Here is a 21,077-nt window from a genome sequence, read left to right as displayed (position 1 = left end):
TCTACAAAATCAAACTAGTTTGACAAAAAAGTGTGATGTACCCAAATATGTCCATATATGGGCACATCACATTTTCTGGTCACATAAAGTTTGATAGTGTAGACAGAGCCTAAGACCAATTTTGAAGGAAATTCACTACAATAATGCCCTGTTAGAATAGCAATATTGTATGTGAAACTAACCAATATATACAATACTGATAGGGGATGATGAGACAACATCTAACGAAGATGCAGGTCCGGCTCAACTCAACTCTGGAGGAAACAGTAACGAAAACGGTAATTATTTGGATTCGTCCCTAAATGAATAAAATCTATACATTCTTCTTAGCGATGTCACTGGAATTTCTAAAACATTTACATTAAGGATATATTTTTGCCCTAAAAAAATAATTCTTATAACATTTTTTGTTGAATATGTCATTTTAATGGCACATAATATTTATTCACATTGACAAAAAATTGGAGCGAAAAAAATGATTTACCTGGAAAACTGTGATTTAAAGCAAAAAAAGAGTCAAATTGGCTGCCAGAGAATGTAATGGGTTTCTGGTTTATTTATTTTGTCATTTGATTAAAACTACCAAATAACCTATTCAAAGTCTGATTTAATTAATCTTCATTGTTCATGTTTTTGGGGGACAATACATCTTTAAGCGTTATTTTGAATTAATATTATCATACACATAATTATTATTGTCTTTATTTTAGTTGCTGCTGCAGCAAATCCGTTGAAAGTGCAAGAAGACGGTAAACAGAATGCCGAGATGACTAGAAAAATTAGATCACCGATTAAAAAAGGAGGCATTTAAGATGCACTGTAGTAATGAAACGCGTATTATCATTACGAGGATTAGTCTCATAAATAGCTAGAAAAGCCGTCTCCAATTATGTTGTTCCTTAACATATACTGGGTTGTAAAATTGTTCGCCATGTCGTCGGGTAAAAAAAAATCAGTTGTCGCTTTCTTACATTAAGCGAAAAAATGGACGATTTACATACTGGATATCATAAAAATGTATCTATAACAATATACGGATAAAGGTTTATTAATTGCAAGTTCAATATCTTAATACAGATTCTCTTAGAATGATAGGCCTATGAATACATAATAATAATATATTTAGAAAACCGGTCTTCCGTATAATAAAACGTGTAGTCTTAGTGAAATAAATATAAATTTAGAAAAAATGAATTTTGATTTTCTTTTTTTGTGAAAGTCGATTCAACAGTCAAATCGAGGTTGAACTACACAGCGGTCCTCGACTTAAAATTATATGCAGTAAATATTTAAAAGAATTTATTATTCAACGTCACTAGGTCAAATGTAAAAGAAAATTACCAGAAATAATTCAGTTAAAACGTTTAAACTGGAAGATAAACGCAATGAACGTATTACGTAAAGGATGGTGATTCGACGATTTTAAAACTAAACAGATATACACAGACCCACAAGGTATACTTCAAGATATTAATAATTCTAAACAACTTGACAATATGGAAAGCAAGTACAATTTGAAAGCAGCTAGTGATCAGTAAATAAATTTAATGTGTTTCAATATTTGATGTATTTAGTATGTAGGTGTGCAAATAACATGAATACAATATAAATCATAGGTCTACAGATGTGCCAATTAACATAAGTAGAAAATAAATATAAATAAATTGCACTGATTTTTCTAATCACAGAAGTTATTGTTAAGATGACAAAGCAGACGAAGTTGTTTGGTTAAACCCGAAACAAACTTATTTTGCATAATAAAAACTAATGTAACTTTTGAAAGGTCATATTATAAATGTAATCTATATTTAATTCTTTTGATAGCATTATAATATCGGAATTCATTTTTGACGTCGTTATTTTAGTTACATTTTCTATATATATTGTATATATATTGTAGCTGGTAATTCATTTTACAGCGATTGTCCGCTACTGTATAGATGTAATATTATTGCAATTAATAATGAAGAGCGTAAAACAGAGAAATCACAAAATTAAATGTTTAGGAAATTCATTATGAATTAAATCGCGCAAATAAATCCCAATCATAAAATAATTTATTAGGTGATCATTTAGAATAAAATGATCACCTATTGTTATTGTATGAAATCTTTATTCTTCTTCTTCTTCTTCTTTCTGTACACTATTTTGTGTAACAATTATCTCAAAAAGTTAAATGTCAATGATTACCAAAATTTCACAATGTCTTTCAAATACTGTAACTTAGTCCTAATAAGCTTTTCAGCGTGACCACTCATCCGTGACGTCACGTATACGCCATTTTGTGAAATAACACTATCAATCATATCTTCATAATTCATTATCACATATTAATGAAATTCACTACATGTAAACTTCAGGTCAAGGTAAAAAATATTAGCAAATAAAAACCTGCGCGTTTCAAGGTCATGCGCGTGAAATCGCGCGTTAAAATTTTAAAAAGCTCAAAATTAGGTTTTAATCAATTTAGAGCATGAATTAGGCCATTTGCGTGTTTCAAAAAATTACTGCACAAAAACACGTTTTTGCGCACGCGATTCGTAAAAAGCGTAATAAATAAAATTTGATGTATAAATCACATTCTACTCACAATCCTTAGTACATTCACCAAATTTGAGTCCATTTCGACTTAAAATAGTGCTCTACGAGCACATTAAAAATGACAAAATGCGCACATTAATTGTACAAAAGTGCTAAAAATGGTAAAAAATAAGGCCTTTTTAAAATGAATATAACTCTTCAGAATGGAAGATGACCCCCATTTTTTTTAACTTATTATGGAAGTTAATGAGTTGTAGATATAAATGTATATACCCATTAGACGTACAAAATGGTATGACGTCATCATTTGGCCACATGAATTTTTAAAATAGGGTTTTTTCCCATTTTGTCATAGACCACCATATTCAACAGAGCGTAACTCGCTTATCTGTGCTCGATTTTTTTAAAATTTTTTATATATTCTACCTCAACCAATTATGTTACTCATGAGTTGCCAATATTTTCATTTCGATGACGTCATCACGTCTTAAAATTTGAATAACGGTGGTTACGTAATTTCACCTACAACGTATAGTTGAATACCTTACAGCTCTTCTGAATTAAAGTTGACCTTGATGTTTATAACTTATTATGAGAGCTGGTGAAATGTAGATATGAATGCATATAAAAATTAAGCCTATCGAATGTTATGAAGTTACCATATGGCCAGTTGAAGTTAAAAAGTAGTTTTTTCATCTCTTTCGTCAAAGTTATACACATTTTGAAGAGCGCGCACCGCGCTTCTACGTGCCAAATTTTCTTCTAATTGTTATATTTTATTGCTCAATTCATTATCTTTCGATATTGGTATCTACAAGTTTATTTTGATAATGTCATCAGTGCAAAAAACTTAGAACATGATGTGTGTCCGTAATTTCACCAATGCTACACTGTATATAGATATACAGTATACTGTACATAATGTGATATGGCATATAATAGGCACAAGCGTATAATAGGATGGCATACATCAACATTTTCCGATCGTATGTTAACGTACGTGCATGTTTAAAAAAAATTAATTTCAGTAAAATGATAAAAATGATCACCTATAATTCGTCAAAGTGACGAATTAAATTCTAGTTGTAACTTAATGTTATCATTTTAATTACAAAATTGGCCGTTATTTAATCAAGTCAATGTCTTTTTTAAAACACTATAAATATTGTTTGTATTGTGATTTTACAGTTTTATTGTAAATTTTTTTAAATGTTTTTTTAGTTATAATAGATATATATTTAGGCCTATTCGGGGATTATACAAATATATTTATAATGATCGGGAAATAAATCGCAATCAATTATTAGTTTTAAAATTGTCTTCTAATAAACTTCTAGAAAGAGGACACCTGTGAGTAAATGACGCAAAATATATAATTCATATTTTATTGTCCTAATGACACGTATGACGTCACAATTGTTGCGCGGAATAAAGTTTGTGTACACAACCAATAAACTTCAGTATACAACAAGCGCTAGCTCCGACAACACGTTGAAGAGACATCATCTCCTTACTTAGTTTTCCTGTGCTTAGTTTCTTTCCAAAATATTTCGATTTAATTTATCAAACATTATTACTATTATATTTAGCCTACTATATATTTATTTAAATAACGCATTATGCCTCTCTTATTTTGTGGTGCAACAATACGACTGCCTACGTATAACACGAATAAATAAAAAAGGTAAGAATAAGATGATATTTTAAATCGAACAGTAAGGCAATACACTTGGTAGATTCCAAGTGAAGTCATAATATGGATGTAGGCCTGGACATAGCATTGAATAATAAAATAACATTTTTAATATTAAAGTAAGATTAATTCTGATTAATAATATTTTTAGAACAAAAATAAGCAAACTAAAAATATGCATAAATCCTATCCTTCTTTCTGTCTAGTCATATATTTTGTTTAAATAACCGATTTTATAACTTTATTTAGTTAATTGTTCATTTCATTGAATTACTACTTATTTAGGAATGATTGAAGTATTAAAGGTATTTTTATAAGGGTTTTTTTCAACGAATTATTTGGAATTAATTTATTACTTTATAACGAAACTAGGCTCCTAGTGAGGGAATTGTTTTGATTTGTTACTATAGAGATTTAAATCTGCATAGTTACTTTACTACTACGCGCACATATTACAGTAATGACGTGTGCGGCGCGCATGTAATGTGTATTATAGTGTGCGCGCTGGCGACTTATTGAAAGATAAAACAATGGTCAATGTCATGGAATTCTATTGGTTAAAATTGACGAATCGGAACAATCAATAAGCAAACTTGGTTCTGATTGGCGGAACCGTATGGGACACATAAATTGCAACCAATTGATGATCGACGTAAAATATACACACAGCCATATTAGTGTACAGTGTGTATATTTTTGATGATGTTATTAATGTAACATATTTTTGCATATTTTTAGTTTCACCATTGCCAAAGAAAGATGGTGAATATGAATCAGTACAACAGTCTAAATTATGTTTGTTGCCATTTGTACCAAATCAGAAAAATAATATAACCACAATACAATGCTCTTCCTCCTCAATCATTTCTATTTCTAACGATCTACGTTTTGGAATGACAAAAATGGATATTGCTGGAGAATTGCAGTGGGTAAGACGTTCCCATTCCTGATGAAATGCATACTAATTAACTTGAATTTGAAGGGTGTAGGCCTACTAAATAGGACTTGTTTATGTGTCAATTATGCATCTAAGTCAAAAAATGTATACCTTCACTTCACTGTTCCAATCTTTTGTTAAACTTCGTAAATTGACTACTTCATAAGGCAATTCATTCCGGTTATCAATCTCGACTCCAGTTAAATTAAAATGTGACTATACATTCAAATTCTCTTGATATTATTAGAAAAAATTAATACAATATCTATGCGGTATCTTTTCCATCTGAACTTCCATACTGCTAAAAAGTATGCGTTGTATATAGTTAGTAAAAAACATTAAATCTGAAAATAACCACTTGAATACCTACGGCGACATAATGCTTGTTTCCTGATTTCAATGATATATTTATGACACTAGGCTTTTATAACCGATACCATTGATAGTATCGAGTTGAAATATACACTATGAAAGGATGAATTGAATTGGTGGTATTATACAGAATCCCTCTAAGTAAGAACAGTTCAATAATATCGTTTTCAGTGAAATAACACAGTGAAGCTGAGTCAATTGAAACATATAATTTGTCTTTAGTTAATTTACAATGAAGTTTGTCAGACAATTTGAAATTTGTCTACATGCTTACATAATAATTATGTTTACTGTCAGCAGTCAGATTTTAATTTCTGGCCCTAAAGATTCTCGAGTAAGAATCGGCTCAGACGTTGTTTTCAACTGTAAAGCGATTTATATGAATTACACGTTGTATTGGAAAAACGAAACTCGGTATCTTACCAGGGGTGACCGGTTGTTTCGATCTACGTCTCGAAGCAAATACTCTGTTTCTTTTGACAGTTCATTTTACCGTTTAACGATTTCAAACGTACAGCTTTCTGATGCTGGATTATACGAGTGTCGGTTTGGTTATAATAGGAAAAATGCACTACCTTTCCAGCCAAATCCTGCGACTGCTAAGCTAACGGTCCTCCAGCCACCATCTCAAACTTCTCCCCAGTGTTTTATAAAAAGCAATGCTAAGTGGATTTTTTACGAGACACCATTATACATTGGTGAGTCAATCATATTTCATTGCGACTCAGTAGATCATAAAAATACATCTCCACATCTTATCATCACGGTATCTGATGTCATTGTTTCTGATAATATTGTAAGTGATGTTATTGATTTCAAATGGGTAAAATCTGATACAATTATTATTGAAAGGGAAGATACCGAATTGACATGCTATCTTGACAGTGAAGCTTTGGATGAGACAAGAAATTGTACAATCAGACTTAATGTATTGTCACCTGATGTGAAAATTAAACCTAAATTACTATCAGTGCAAGAGACAGATGCTGTTCATTTCCAGTGTTCTGCAAAAAACTTTAAGACAAACAATCTTCAGTATGAATGGCAGGTCTCACCATATATTCCTGGAGACATTGTTAATTCAACAACGTCAATTTTTGACATCATAGATCTTAAGCTTAATAATACTTTAGTCGATAGTCAACTATTTATCATTACATGTTTTGTAAGAGAAGATGGAATGGTTTGGAATTCATCCACTACTTTAAACATAACACGAGAGATCCATATTAATCTACCACCGACAGTTCTTAACCATGATCAGGACTCTAATAGTAATATTGATGGACTATCTAAACTTGATAGCAACAAATCTGAACTAGTAATAGTGGGAGTGGTTATAGGAAGGGCCGTCGTTGCTATAACTGCAATATTGTTAATAGTTATTATTAATCGGCAAACATTACGCCGAATCCTGTTCAGCAATACATTTATAAAATCAGAAACCCAGGATAATGACAACAAATTAGACTCGTTCGTTAATAAGAGAATAAGAATGACAACTAATGTACACGAAGGTGGAGTTTCTTGTGATAATGCTATTTATTATTTATCTGTATCCAATAAAGATGATGAAGTTTAATATGATAACTGAGCACCTGTTTACAAGGTATCACACACGATGGCTAAACATTGGATCTGAAAAAACTTTGCTGAACTAGATATTTCACGTGATGGTCACCGTCACATGGCTGCAAATTTGAGTTAGTGTTTACCGACCGACCGACCAACCGACCGACATAGTGAGCTGTAGAGTCGCGTTTGCACGCGACTAAAAAGATGATGGTAAAAAAGTATAAGTAAAATAACCCATCATAATTTAGGTGATCAATAGTAGCCTAAATAGTGTTACCTATACAAATATATATCATATCTAAGATTAATAAACAAGCTATTATTATCATCTGAATTTTACTAATTATCAGAATGTCTGTGTATCATAAAGTTGCTGTGACAAGGCTGGGTTTTGCCACACGTTTAGTTTATTTTAATTAAATTCAATAAATTAATGATTGAATAAGATAGATTGTAAATATTTACAAAATATTAGTAGTATGAAATGTAACTTCTTCGTGTTTATACTTCCATAGCTAATCGTTTTTATATTACACTAGTCAGATGTACCTCAATAGTTTATATTATTAATCAGCTTTTCTTTTTAGTCTTTTGATATACACAGTAAACTAATCAGTTACAACAGTATAATAGTTGGTAAATATTGAATACTGTGAAGCCGTATTTATAAAACCTAGTCTCTCTGAGCCTATCGAAAATGTTTCTTGAATTTTATGTAAAAATAAAATTAAAACAACAGGAAATATGTGCTTTGATTTACCACTATCGTCTCATTTAGGTAATTGAAAAAAATCATGTTATGAATAATTGTAAATAGAAAGTATATAGACTATAAGAAAAGTATAGGTTATGTAATCGTATGGCGTATTAATATACAAACTATAATTATGTTTTCCTGAATTTACCAGGAATTGCATAATACTGGATATTTATATTCTCTCTGTCAGTTACTGTTGGTAACAGATAATTAAAAAATGTCAAATATGTTAACAAAAACATGGGAAATATAAAAGATAATTTATACCGTATTTTCTTCTCTAGATTCTGCTAATTGATTATATTATCATTGATTTTTATTTTACAGATATTTTATAATAATAATAATTAATGTATATTATAGAATTTTGCTGTAAACATAAACTAATCAGTTGAAATTAAAAGGTTTTAAAAGCACTGTGTTATATTACATCCGAAAATTAGTTTTATGGCACAGTTTTTTTATAAGTATAATAACCATCGAAAAGTCTTATAATAATAATGCAAGTGGTTTTTGTCCAATTGAATACTGACACACCTTAAATTTGATATACAATAACTAATTGGATTTATTAAATGCTGCATAACAAACAATTTGTATGGACAAAGGGCATTGTATACTTTGTTTATTTCATAATCAACCTAAAATACTCGATACCAGAGATCGTATCGAGTAGTCATACCCATCCTGAAAGAACGATGTTCGTCATGAATGGTATGTTTTAGGAAAATCCCCTTTCCTCCATTTTGGCGAACAAGCGTTGGATATCAGGAAATAATTATATTTTAAATTCTAAACATCATAGCTCACAGTGAAGCTGAGCAGAAACTGAAACGCAATCATTTATTTGTGTTCAATCTACAATGGAGTTTGTCAGACTATTTGGAGTATATGCTTACATAATAATTATTTTAACATCTACTGTCAACAGCCAGACTTTAATTTCTAGTCCAGAAGACGCTCAAGTAAGAATCGGCTCAAATGTTGTCTTCAGCTGTAAAGCAACTTATAATGCGAATTATTATACATTGTTTTGATATTACAGAACTGGGTATCTTACATTGGGCAACACGGTGTATACTCCAAGCAAATACTCAGTTTCGTTTGACAGTTCATTTTACCGTTTAACAATTTCAAACGTACAACTTTCTGATGCTGGATTATATGAGTGCGGGTATGCTTATAATAACATTGGCAACTCCTTCAAGCCAAATCCTGCTACTGCTACACTGACAGTATACCAGCCACCATCTGCAGCCTCTCCTAAGTGTTGGTTAAAGAGAAATTATAATTGGATTTCAAAAAAAAAAAAGTTATACATTGGGGAGTCAATAACATTTCATTGTAATTCAAGAGACCATAGAAGTACATCACCAAATCTTAGAATCATGGTATCTGACGTCAGTGTTGCTGAGAATATTGTAAGTGATATAATTGACTACAAAGAGGTAAGATCTGATAACATTATAATTGAAAGGAATGACACTGAATTGACATGCTATCTTGACAGTGAAGCTTTGGAAAATACAAGATATTGTACAATCAGACTTAATATATTAATACCTGAGGTGGAAATTAAACCTAAATTACAGTCAGTGCAAGAGACAGATGATGTTCATTTCAAGTGTTTTGCAAGAAACTTTAAGACACCTAATCTCCAGTTTGAATGGCAGGTCTCACCTTATTTTCCTGGTTCTATTGTCAATTCCATGACATCAACTTTGAACATCGCAAATCTTCAGCTTCATACAACTTTAAATGAAAATGAGCTATTTACCATTACATGCGTTATACAAGAAAATGGAATGGTTTTGAGTTCATCCACTACTTTTACCATAACGCGACGGATCAACATTAATCTACCAACTACAAATCCTACTACCGCTAAAATAGCAGTGCACCAGCCACCGTCAGTAACATCTCCTCGGTGTTTATTAACAAGAAATAATACACAGATTTCGTCTGAGAAATTTTACATTGGTGAGTCAATCATATTCTATTGCTATTCAGAAGGTCATGGAAGTACATCACCAAATCTTACTATCACAGTATCTGATGTCATTGTTGCTGGGAATATTCTACGTGATGTCATTGATTACAAAGGGGTAAAATCTAATGAAATTACAATTATAAGAAACGACACTGACATGACATGCTATCTTGACAGTGAAGCTTTGGATGAGACAAGAAAGTGTACAATCAGACTTAATGCATTATTACCTGAGGTGGAAATTAAACCTAAATTACTATCAGTGCAAGAGACAGATGATGTTCATTTCCATTGTTCTGCAAGAAACTTAAAGTCAAACAATCTCCAGTATGAATGGCATATCTCACCATATGTTCCTGGAGACATCTTTAATGTCACGATGTCAATTTTGAATATCACAAGCATTAAGATTAATAACACTTTGCTTGAAAATCACCTATTTATCATTACATGTTTTGTAAGAGAAGATGGAATGGTTTGGAATTCATCAACTACTTTGACCATAACACGAGAGATCCATGTTAATCTACCAACGACACTTCTTAACGATGATAAGGACTTTAATAGTAGTATTGATGGCCCTATATCTAAACTTGATAACAACAAATCTGAACTAGTAATGGTGGGAGTGGTTATAGGAAGGGCCGTCGTTGCTATAACTGCAATATTGTTAATAGTTATTATTAATCGGCAAACATTACGCCGAATCCTGTTCAGCAATAAATTTATAAAATCAGAAACCCAGGATAATGACAACAAATAAATTAGACTCGTTAGTTAATAAGAGAATAGAAATGACAACTAGGTGGAGTTTCTTGTGATAATACTATTTATAATTTATCAGTACCCAATAAAGGTGAAGAAGTTCAATATGAGAACTGAGAACCTGTTTACAAGGTATCACACACGATGGCTAAACATTGGATCTGAAATAACTTTGCTGAACTAGATATTTCACGTGATGGTCACCGTCACTGGTAACAACAAGGCCAAATACATGGCTGCAGTCGCGTGCGCAAATTTGAGTTAGTGTTTGCCGGTCGGCCGGCCGACCGACCGACATAGTGAGCTGTAGAGTCGCGTTTGCACGCGACTAAAAACCAGAGATGATGATAAAAAAGTAAAATAACCCATCATAATTTAGGTGATCAATAGTAGCCTAAATAGTGTTACCTATACAAACATATATCATATCTAAGATTAATAAACAAGCTATTATTATCTGAATTTTACTAATTATCAGAATGTCTCTATATCATAACGTTTATATGACAAAGCTGGGTTTTGCTATGCGTTTAGTTACGGTATACTATAATTAATGATTGAATAAGATAGATTGTAAATATTTACAAAATATTAGTAGTATGAAATGTAACTTCTTTGTGTTTATACTTCCATAGCTAATCGTTTTTATATTACACTATTCAGATGTACCTCAATATTTTATATTATTAATCAGCTTTTCTTTTTAGTATTTTGATATACACAGTAAACTAATCAGTTACAACAATATAATAATTGGTAAATATTGAATACTGTGAAGCCGTTGTATTTACAAAACCTAGTCTTTCTGAGCCTACCGAAAATGTTTCTTGAATTTTATGTAAAAATCAAATTAAAACACCAGGAAATGTGTGCTTTGATTTACCACTATCGTCTCATTTAAGAAATTGTAAAAAATTAATTGTTAAAAGATTAATGGTAAATAGGAAGTATAAGACTATAAGAAAAGGTATAGGTCATGTAACCGTATGGCGTATTAATATACAAACTGTAATTATTATGTTTACCTGAATTTACCAGGAATTGCATAATACTGGGTATTTATTTCCTCTCTGTCAGTTACTGTTTATTAATAGATAATTAAAAAAGTTAAAATATTTAACAAAAACATGGGAAATATGAAAGATAATTTATACCATATTTTCTTCTCTAGATTCTGCTAATTGATTATATTATCATTGATTTTCATTTTACAGATATTTTATAATAATAATTAATGTATATTATAGAATTTTGCTGTAAACATAAACTAATCAGTTGCAATTAAAAGGTATTAAAAGCATTGTGTTATATTACATCTGAAAATTAGTTTTATGGCACAGTTTTTTTTATAAGTATAATAACCATCGAAAAGTCATCGAAATAATGCAAGTGGGTTTTGTCCAATTGAATACTGACACACCTTAAATTTGATACAATAACTATTTGGATTTGTTAAATGCTGTATAACAAACAAATTGTATGGACGAAGGGCATTGTATTTCCTTATTGTTTAACTGATACTTTGTTTATTTCATAATCAACCTAAAATAATCGATACCAGAGATCGTATCGAGTAGTCATACCCATCCTGAAAGAAAGATGTTCGTCATGAATGGTATGTTTTAGGAAAATCCCCTTTCCTCCATTTTGGCGAACAAGCGTTGGATATCAGGAAATAATTATACAGTATTTTAAATTCTAAACATCATAGCTCACAGTGAAGCTGAGTAGAAACTGAAACGCAATCATTTCTTTTTGTTCAATCTACAATGGAGTTTGTCAGACTATTTGGAGTATATGCTTATATAATAATTATTTTAATATCTACTGTCAACAGCCTGATTTTAATTTCTGGTCCAGACGACGCTCAAATAAGAATCGGCTCAAATGTTGTCTTCAACTGTAAAGCAACTTATAATGCGAATTATTATACTTTGATTTGGGTATACAGAAATCAATATCTTACATTGGGCAACACGGTGTATACTCCAAGCAAATACTCAGTTTCGTTTGACAATTCATTTTACCGTTTAACGATTTCAAACGTACAGCTTTCAGATGCTGGACTCTATGAATGCGGGTATGTTTATAATAGCAATGCCTACTTTTTCAACCCAACTCCTGCTACTGCTACACTAACAGTCTACCAGCCACCATCTGTATACTCTCCTCAGTGTTGGATAGATGGATATTCGATATCATTTTATATTGGTGAGTCAATCATATTTGGTTGTGATTCACAAGGTCATGGAAGTACATCACCAAATCTTATCATCGCGGTATCTAATATAATTGTTGCTGAGAATATTGTAAGTGATATACTTGATTATAAATTGGTAAAATCTGATAACATTACAATTGAAAGGGATGACACTGAATTAACATGCTATCTTGACAGTGAAGCTTTGGAAAATACAAGATATTGTACAATTAGACTTAATATATTAATACCTGATGTGGAAATTAAACCTAAATTACTATCAGTGCAAGAAACAGATGATGTTCATTTCAAGTGTTTTGCAAGAAACTTTAAGACACCTAATCTCCAGTATGAATGGCAGGTCTCACCTTATTTTCCTGGTTCTATTGTCAATTCCATGACATCAACTTTGAACATCGCAAATCTTCAGCTTCATACAACTTTAAAAGAAAATCAGATATTTACCATTACATGCTTTGTAAGAGAAAATGAAATGGTTTGGAGTTCATCCACTACTTTGACCATAACGCGACAGATCAACATTAATCTACCAACTACAAATCCTACTACCGCTAAAATAGCAGTGCACCAGCCACCGTCAGTAACATCTCCTCGGTGTTTCTTAAGAAGAGATAATACACAGATTTCGTCTGTGAAATTTTACATTGGTGAGTCAATCATATTCTATTGTTATTCACAAGGTCATGGAAGTACATCTCCAAATCTTACCATCACGGTATCCGATGCCAGTGTCGCTGGGAATATTGTACATGATGTCATTGATTCAAAATTGGTTAAATCTGATAAAATTATGATTCAAAAGAACGATACTGAATTGACATGCTATCTTGACAGTGAAGCGTTGGATGAGACAAGAAAGTGTACAATCAGACTTAATGCATTATTACCTGAGGTGGAAATTAAACCTAAATTACTATCAGTGCAAGAGACAGATGATGTTCATTTCCATTGTTCTGCAAGAGACTTCAAGACGAACAATCTTACGTATGAATGGCAGGTCTCACCTTATTTTCCTGGTTCTATTGTCAATTCCATGACATCAACTTTGAACATCGCAAATCTTCAGCTTCATACAACTTTAAATGAAAATCAGATATTTACCATTACATGCTTTGTAAGAGAAAATGAAATGGTTTGGAGTTCATCCACTACTTTGACCATAACGCGACAGATCAACATTAATCTACCAACTACAAATCCTACTACCGCTAAAATAGCAGTGCACCAGCCACCGTCAGTAACATCTCCTCGGTGTTTATTAACAAGAGATAATAGGCCTACTCAGATTTCGTCTGAGAAATTTTACATTGGTGAGTCAATCATATTCTATTGTTATTCAGAAGGTCATGGAAATACATCACCAAATCTTATCATCACGGTATCTGACATTAGTGTTGCTGAGCATATTGTAAGGGATGTAATTAATCAGAAATTGGTAAAATCTGATGAAATTATAATTGAAAGGGATGACACTGAATTGACATGCTATCTTGACAGTGAAGCTTTGGAAGATACAAGAAACTGTACAATCAGACTAAATGTGTTATTACCTGATGTGGATATTAAACCTAAATTACTATCAGTGCAAGAAACAGATGATGTTCATTTCCATTGTTCTGCAAGAAACTTAAGGTCAAACAATCTCCAGTATGAATGGCATATCTCACCATATGTTCCTGGAGACATCTTTAATGTCACGATGTCAATTTTGAATATCACAAGCATTAAGATTAATAACACTTTGCTTGAAAATCACCTATTTATCATTACATGTTTTGTAAGAGAAGATGGAACGGTTTGGAATTCATCAACTACTTTGACCATAACACGAGAGATCCATGTTAATCTACCAACGACACTTCTTAACGATGATCAGGACTTTAATAGTAGTATTGATGGCCCTATATCTAAACTTGATAACAACAAATCTGAACTAGTAATGGTGGGAGTGGTTATAGGAAGGGCCGTCGTTGCTATAACTTTTATATTGTTAATAGTTATTATTAATCGGAAAACATTACGCCGAATCCTGTTCAGCAATAAATTGTTAAAATCAGAAACACGGGATAATGACAACAAATTAGACTCGGTAGTTAATAAGAGAATAAAAATGCCAACTAACGAACACGAAGGTGGAGTTTCTTGTGATAATGCTATCTATTATTTATCAGTATTAAATAAAGATGATGAAGTTCAATATGAGAACTGAGAACCTGTTTACAAGGTATCACACACAATGGCTAAACATTGGATCTGAAATAACTTTGCTGAACTAGATATTTCACGTGATGCTCACAGTCACTGGTAAAAACAAGGACATATACATGGCTACAGACGCGTGCGCAAATTTGAGTTAGTGTTTATCGACCGACCGACATAGTGAACTGTAGAGTCTGCACGCGACTAAAATCCAGAGATGATGATATAAAAACTATTTTAAAATAAACCATCATAATTTAAGTGATCAATTAAATAGTGTTACCTATACAAACATATATCTAAGATTAATAAACAAGCTATTATTATCTGAATTTTACTAATTATCAGAATGTCTCTGTATCATAAAGTTTATGTGACAATGCTGGGTTTTGCCAAACGTTTAGTTAAGGTACTATAATTAATGATTGAATAAGATAGATTGTAAATATTTACAAAATGTTAGTAGTATGAAATGTAATTTCTTTGTGTTTATACTTTTATAGCTAATCGTTTTTATATTACACTATTAAGATGTACCTAATATTTTATATTATTAATCAGCTTTTCTTTTTATTATTTTGCTGTACACAGTAAACTAATCAGTTACAACAGTATAATAATTGGTGAATATTGAATACTGTGAAGCCGTTGTATTTATAAAACCTAGTCTTCCTGAGCCTATCGCAAATGTTTCTTGAATTCGATGTAAAAAATTAATTAATTTAAAAAAAAAAATTAAAAAATACAGGAAATATGTGCTTTGATTTACCACTATTGTCTCATTTAAGAAATTGAAAAAAATCATGTTATGAATAATTGTAAATAGGAAGTATAGGTCATGTAGTCGTATGGCGTATTAATATACAAACTATAATTATGTTTTCCTGAATTTACCAGGAATTGCATAATACTGGATATTTATATTCTCTCTGTCAGTTACTGTTAGTAACAGATAATTAAAAAATGTCAAATATGTTAACAAAAACATGGGAAATATAAAAGATAATTTATACCGTATTTTATATATTTTGTTTATATTATCATTGATTTTTATTGTGTATATATGTATATTATATAATTTTGCTGTAAACATAAATAAATCAGTCGCAATAAAAAGGTATGTAAAGCATTGTGTTATATTACATCTGAAAATTATTTTGTTGCACAGTTTTTTTCAAATAAGTCTATAGGGCCTACCATCGAAACGTATTTTTAAGTGGTTTTTGTTAAATTTAATACTGACATCTTAAATTTGATAGACAATTTACTACTTTGGATTTATTAAATGCTGCATAACAAACAAATTTCCTTATTGTTTAACGGAAAAATAAAATACTCGATACCAGAGACCGTATCAAGTAGTCATACCCATCCTGAAAGAATCATGTTTGTCATGAATTGTATGTTTTAGGAAATTCCCCCTTTCCTCCATTTTTGCTGCTAAAAGCGTTGAATATCAGGAAATAATTTTATTTTAAATTCTTTAACTCATACAGTAGTTCACAGTCAAGCTGAGTTGAAACTGAAACGCAGTCATTTATTTTTGTTCGATCGACAATGAAGTTTGTCAGATTATTTACAGTATATGCTTACATAATAATTATTTTAATTTCTACTGTCAACAGCCAGACTTTAATTTCTGGTCCAGAAGACGCTCAAGTAAGAATCGGCTCAGACGTTGTCTTCAACTGCGAAGCAACTTTTAATGCGAATTATTATACCTTGTTTTGGAAAAACGAAACTTGGTTTCTTACCCAAGGTGCCTGGTTGTTTCAATCTATATCTGCAAGCAAATACTCTGTTTCCACTTACAATTCATCTTACCGTTTAACGATTTCAAACGTACAGCTTTCTGATGCTGGATTATACGAATGCGGGTATGTTTATAATGGCAATGCATACTCTTTCTGGCCAAAACCTGCTACTGCCACACTAACAGTATATCAGAAACCATCTGAAACCTCTCCTCATTGTTACTTATATAGCAATAAGTGGATTAATCCTGATACACCATTATACATTGGTGAGTCAATCAGATTTTATTGCGATTCAAAAGATCATGGAAGTACATCTCCAAATCTTACTATCACGGAATCTGATGTCAATGTTGCTGAGAATATTGAATACGATGAATTTAATTACAAATGGGTAAAATCTGATGAAATTACAATTATAAGAAACGACATTGAATTGACATGCTATCTTGACAGTGAAGCTTTGGAAGAGACAAGAAACTGTACAATCAGACTAAATGTATTATTACCTGATGTGGAAATTAAACCTAAATTACCATCAGTGGAAGAGACAGATGATGTATATGTTTTGCAAGACAATTTAAGACAAACAATCTCCAGTATGAATAGCATATTTCACCATATGTTCCTGGAGACATCTTTAATGTCACGATGTCAATTTTGAACATCACAAACATTAAGATTATTAATATTTTGCTTGAAAATCATCTATTTATCATTACATGTTTTGTAATAAAAGATGGAATGGTTTGGAATTCATCCACTACTTTGACCATAACACGAGAGACTATTGATGGACCTATATCTAAACTTGATAACAACAAATCTGAACTAGTAATAGTGGGAGTGGTTATAGGAAGGGCCGTCGTTGTTATTGCTGTGATATTGTTAATAGTTATTCTTAATCGCCAAACATTACGCCGAATCCTGTTCAGCAATAAATCTATAAAATCAGAAACACAGGATAATGACAACAAATTAGACTCGGTAGTTAATAAGAGAATAAGAATGAAAATTAACGTAGACGAAGATAGAGGACCTTGTGATAATGCTGTGTATTATTCTTCAGTGCCAAATCAAAATGATGTCAACGCAGAAGACATTAAAAATGATGAAGTTTAATATGAGAGCTGACTTAACAGGGTGTCAAACGATGACAAAACGGATGATCTAAATGACTATGTTGAGCTACATCTTCAAATTAAATGTCTAGTTCACGTTGGTCTAGGCGTATATGGTTACCGTAATTCTATGCCACACTACTGGTAAACAGAAACAGATATAATACAAACTATAATTAAAAAATAATTCAAGTGATCATAGTAAATAGAGTAAAAAATAAACAAGCCGTATTATCTGATTGTATATCATGATGATTTGTCGTCTAGAAATGTCACCTACGTCAATTATAGCAGCATACACGGCTGGGGTTGTACTTTAGTCACGCCAGGGAAGAGTGTTCACTCTCACGCTACTATAATAATATAAATAGATTGAATAAATCGACAGATTGTAAAATACTGTATATGTTTTCCAAAGCATTGAATTGTAATTTAAAGATGTTTTCTTAAATAAATTCTTTCTTAATTTATCTGCTAATTGTTTTTATATTATTATATATCTGATTTATCAATATGTTTAGTATTTTGCTGTATAATAAATAATACACCAGGGGTCGGATTTATCAACCTTGCTTAGCAACAAAAGGGTCGCTGTCATTGATAAAAATAAATAAATGTTGATTTGATTTAAGTTTAGAGCTAATGATTTTCGTATGTATTTCCGAATTTGTGCTCTTTCTCTATTTCATGTAATAAAAGCATGGTAACCTTGTTGGGGGTGAACAAGGCCATATACATGGCTGCAGTCGCGTGCTCAAATTTGAGTTAGTGTTTACTGACCGGCCGACCATCCGACCGACATAGTGAGCTGTTAAGCTGTTAAAAATGTGGAGATAAACTGTTATAGCGCCGCCATCGCTAAGAGAAAAAAGCTAATGCGAACGCTCAAACAATGGTTTTTCGTCTTAAGACATAAATTGCTGCCCTCTAGAGTTTAATATTACGCACGCGCAACGTCGTAAAATTAAAAAAAATAATATAAATAAAGACAATTTTGTTACTAAGACGGTTTGATAAATAAGCTAAGTTATTATTATTCCTAAATGTTTTAGTATAGCTTAAGCAAAAATATAAGCAAATATTGATAAATGTCGACCCAGTTTTTTGAGAACGTGAGGAACCAATACTGCATGTCTAACCAAATTGTAAGCGATTATGTTTATGACGCGCGGAACTTATGAAGATACGATTGAAGATACAAATTAGATACCTTCGAATGGGTTGACAGAAAAAAAAAATTATATATTAATATTGTAAATCAATTGATCTCGTCGTGTGTGCTGTACACCAATTCTTACTAGCCATGATTAACTGAGGTTGTATTTTTGTTTGTACAAGTTCGTCTATTATTAGCTTTATCAGTTTTGAGTACTTTAATTTGATAATTTAAAATATTTCACTGAAGCTCTATATACCAAACTAGTTTGGAAAAAAAAGTGTGATGTGCCCAAATGGTAGTGACATGCCTAAATATCATTTTTTGTCACATAAAGTTTGATGTGTAGACAGAACTTAATAACAATATTGCGAATACATTTTATTATGCGGCAGTATACACCAACAGAAGCGTTCATTGATAATAATAGGTCATGGGGTAAGGGGGTGGTCAGCAGAGGGATAGGTATAGCGTAATAATGTGGGTGTAGGCTTAGTTCTATTTAGTTATGTCTAGTCTAGTGTCTAGGCCACTTTCAAAACCCTTAAACAGGAAAGCCTTCAATTAATTATAGAAAATATTAATTATTCATTAATAATGATCACGAAACTAACCGATGTTTAAAAAAATAAAATGTCATACCACTGGAGAGTGATGGAAAACACAAATCAAGTAACGTATAGAAAATCTACCAATCACAAACGATGGGTCATCTAAACTGTTACTTGTGATTGGGTGGAAATACTTGCGTGTACATACGAGGAGGAAGCTTCTTCAAATACTATCTAAAGATAGCAATATTATTGTTTTTCTAGTTTATAGGACATCATACGTTATTCATTTTTCTTATGCCTCGTTCTTACTGTAGCTGTGACGACGGCAAGACGAGAAAGTAAGATTCATAATTGTGTGAATAAATACAACAGAACCTCTTTGGGAGACCAGATGATAAGGAAACTTTACTGTTATACTAATAGAGAGTAATATGCCAACTAGCTCCTATATGACACTTATGTTAAGGAGACACTTTGTTGGATTGCGTTAAGTTATTATTATTCTACTTTCTAATGTGTGTTAATATGGGGGACCGTTCATGATGTAAATCGCATTTTGGGTTATCCCTGGTACCATACAAAATAATTGCGTTGTTTTGTTTTGTTTTATCTGTTTTTGTTCATGTATGGTACGGTACGGTACCGTATCGAAATAAATCAAATAAAATCGTGTTAATGATAATGTGATAATGTTAAGGACATTTATTTAACTTTCAAAGACTTGTTTATGTAAAGCATCTTGTGTATATGTTTGTCTGTGAACCGGACTTCCTCCTTTAAGGAGAACAGTGAATGATTTCGCTTATACTACCATCTTGGTAGTTTGCCAAAATAGAAAAGAAGGAAAATTAAGATGAAAATAATATACTTTTCTCATTATTTCCGAACTAAATTTAAGCGATACTTTAAGAAGTCACAATAATTAACCATTCAATTATCAATATCGCTGTTTTATGTAAATAAACAACTTCTCTGTTGATAGGGGCGCGTTGACGACGACGGCACAGCTTCTAACGAAGAGAGGCAGGTCCCGCTCAACTTTAATATTTCAATATGCATAGGGGGTGGGGGGAGGGGGGGGGGATTGTTATAAGAAAAACGATCTCCTTTAAATAATAATAATACAGGTTATCAACGGGTGTAATAAAAACAAGTATTCTTGGTAAAATAAATATAAAATAAATTGAATTATTATTTTGTGTGAAACTCGAGTCAACAGTATCGAAGCCATTTTGGTTACTAGAGAAGTTCTTTTAGTCTTTATACACCAGCAAACTGGTAAACTAAAGTGTGCTATAGAGTAGATTTCTGCGTACTTGTTTTCTGTTGTCTGTCGAAGTTTGTCGACACGACTGCACTGGCTTTGGAGAACCTTTCTTTGACAAACTTGTAAGTTTAAAACTACCTTTTCTTACTGGCTTTTTGTCCATCTGCAGTTTAAC

The 21,077-nt window shown here is 31.7% G+C and overlaps 2 long non-coding RNA genes across 4 annotated transcripts in view; one reads left to right on the top strand and one right to left on the bottom strand.

The window, feature by feature from the left end:
* LOC144847788 (uncharacterized) overlaps positions 1–21,077 on the top strand; it is a 70,350-nt gene that overhangs the window by 45,321 nt on the left and 3,952 nt on the right. Inside the window, exons 3-4 of one of the 3 annotated variants that reach the window (XR_013613788.1) lie at positions 204–278; positions 711–999. The exons of the other annotated variants lie outside the window; for them this stretch is intronic. This is a non-coding gene — a long non-coding RNA (uncharacterized LOC144847788). Of the gene's footprint in view, positions 1–203; positions 279–710; positions 1,000–21,077 lie in introns of those variants that run through there. 3 annotated transcript variants of the gene reach the window in all.
* LOC144847820 (uncharacterized) overlaps positions 13,853–21,077 on the bottom strand; it is a 54,711-nt gene continuing 47,486 nt past the window's right edge. Inside the window, exon 3 of the long non-coding RNA XR_013613797.1 lies at positions 13,853–13,927. This is a non-coding gene — a long non-coding RNA (uncharacterized LOC144847820). The remainder of the gene's footprint in view (positions 13,928–21,077) is intronic.

This window comes from Antedon bifida, chromosome 1 (genome assembly GCF_963402885.1).
Source record: "Antedon bifida chromosome 1, ecAntBifi1.1, whole genome shotgun sequence".
Taxonomy (NCBI): Eukaryota; Metazoa; Echinodermata; class Crinoidea; order Comatulida; family Antedonidae; genus Antedon; species Antedon bifida.
This window is presented reverse-complemented; position numbering and strand designations above follow the sequence as displayed.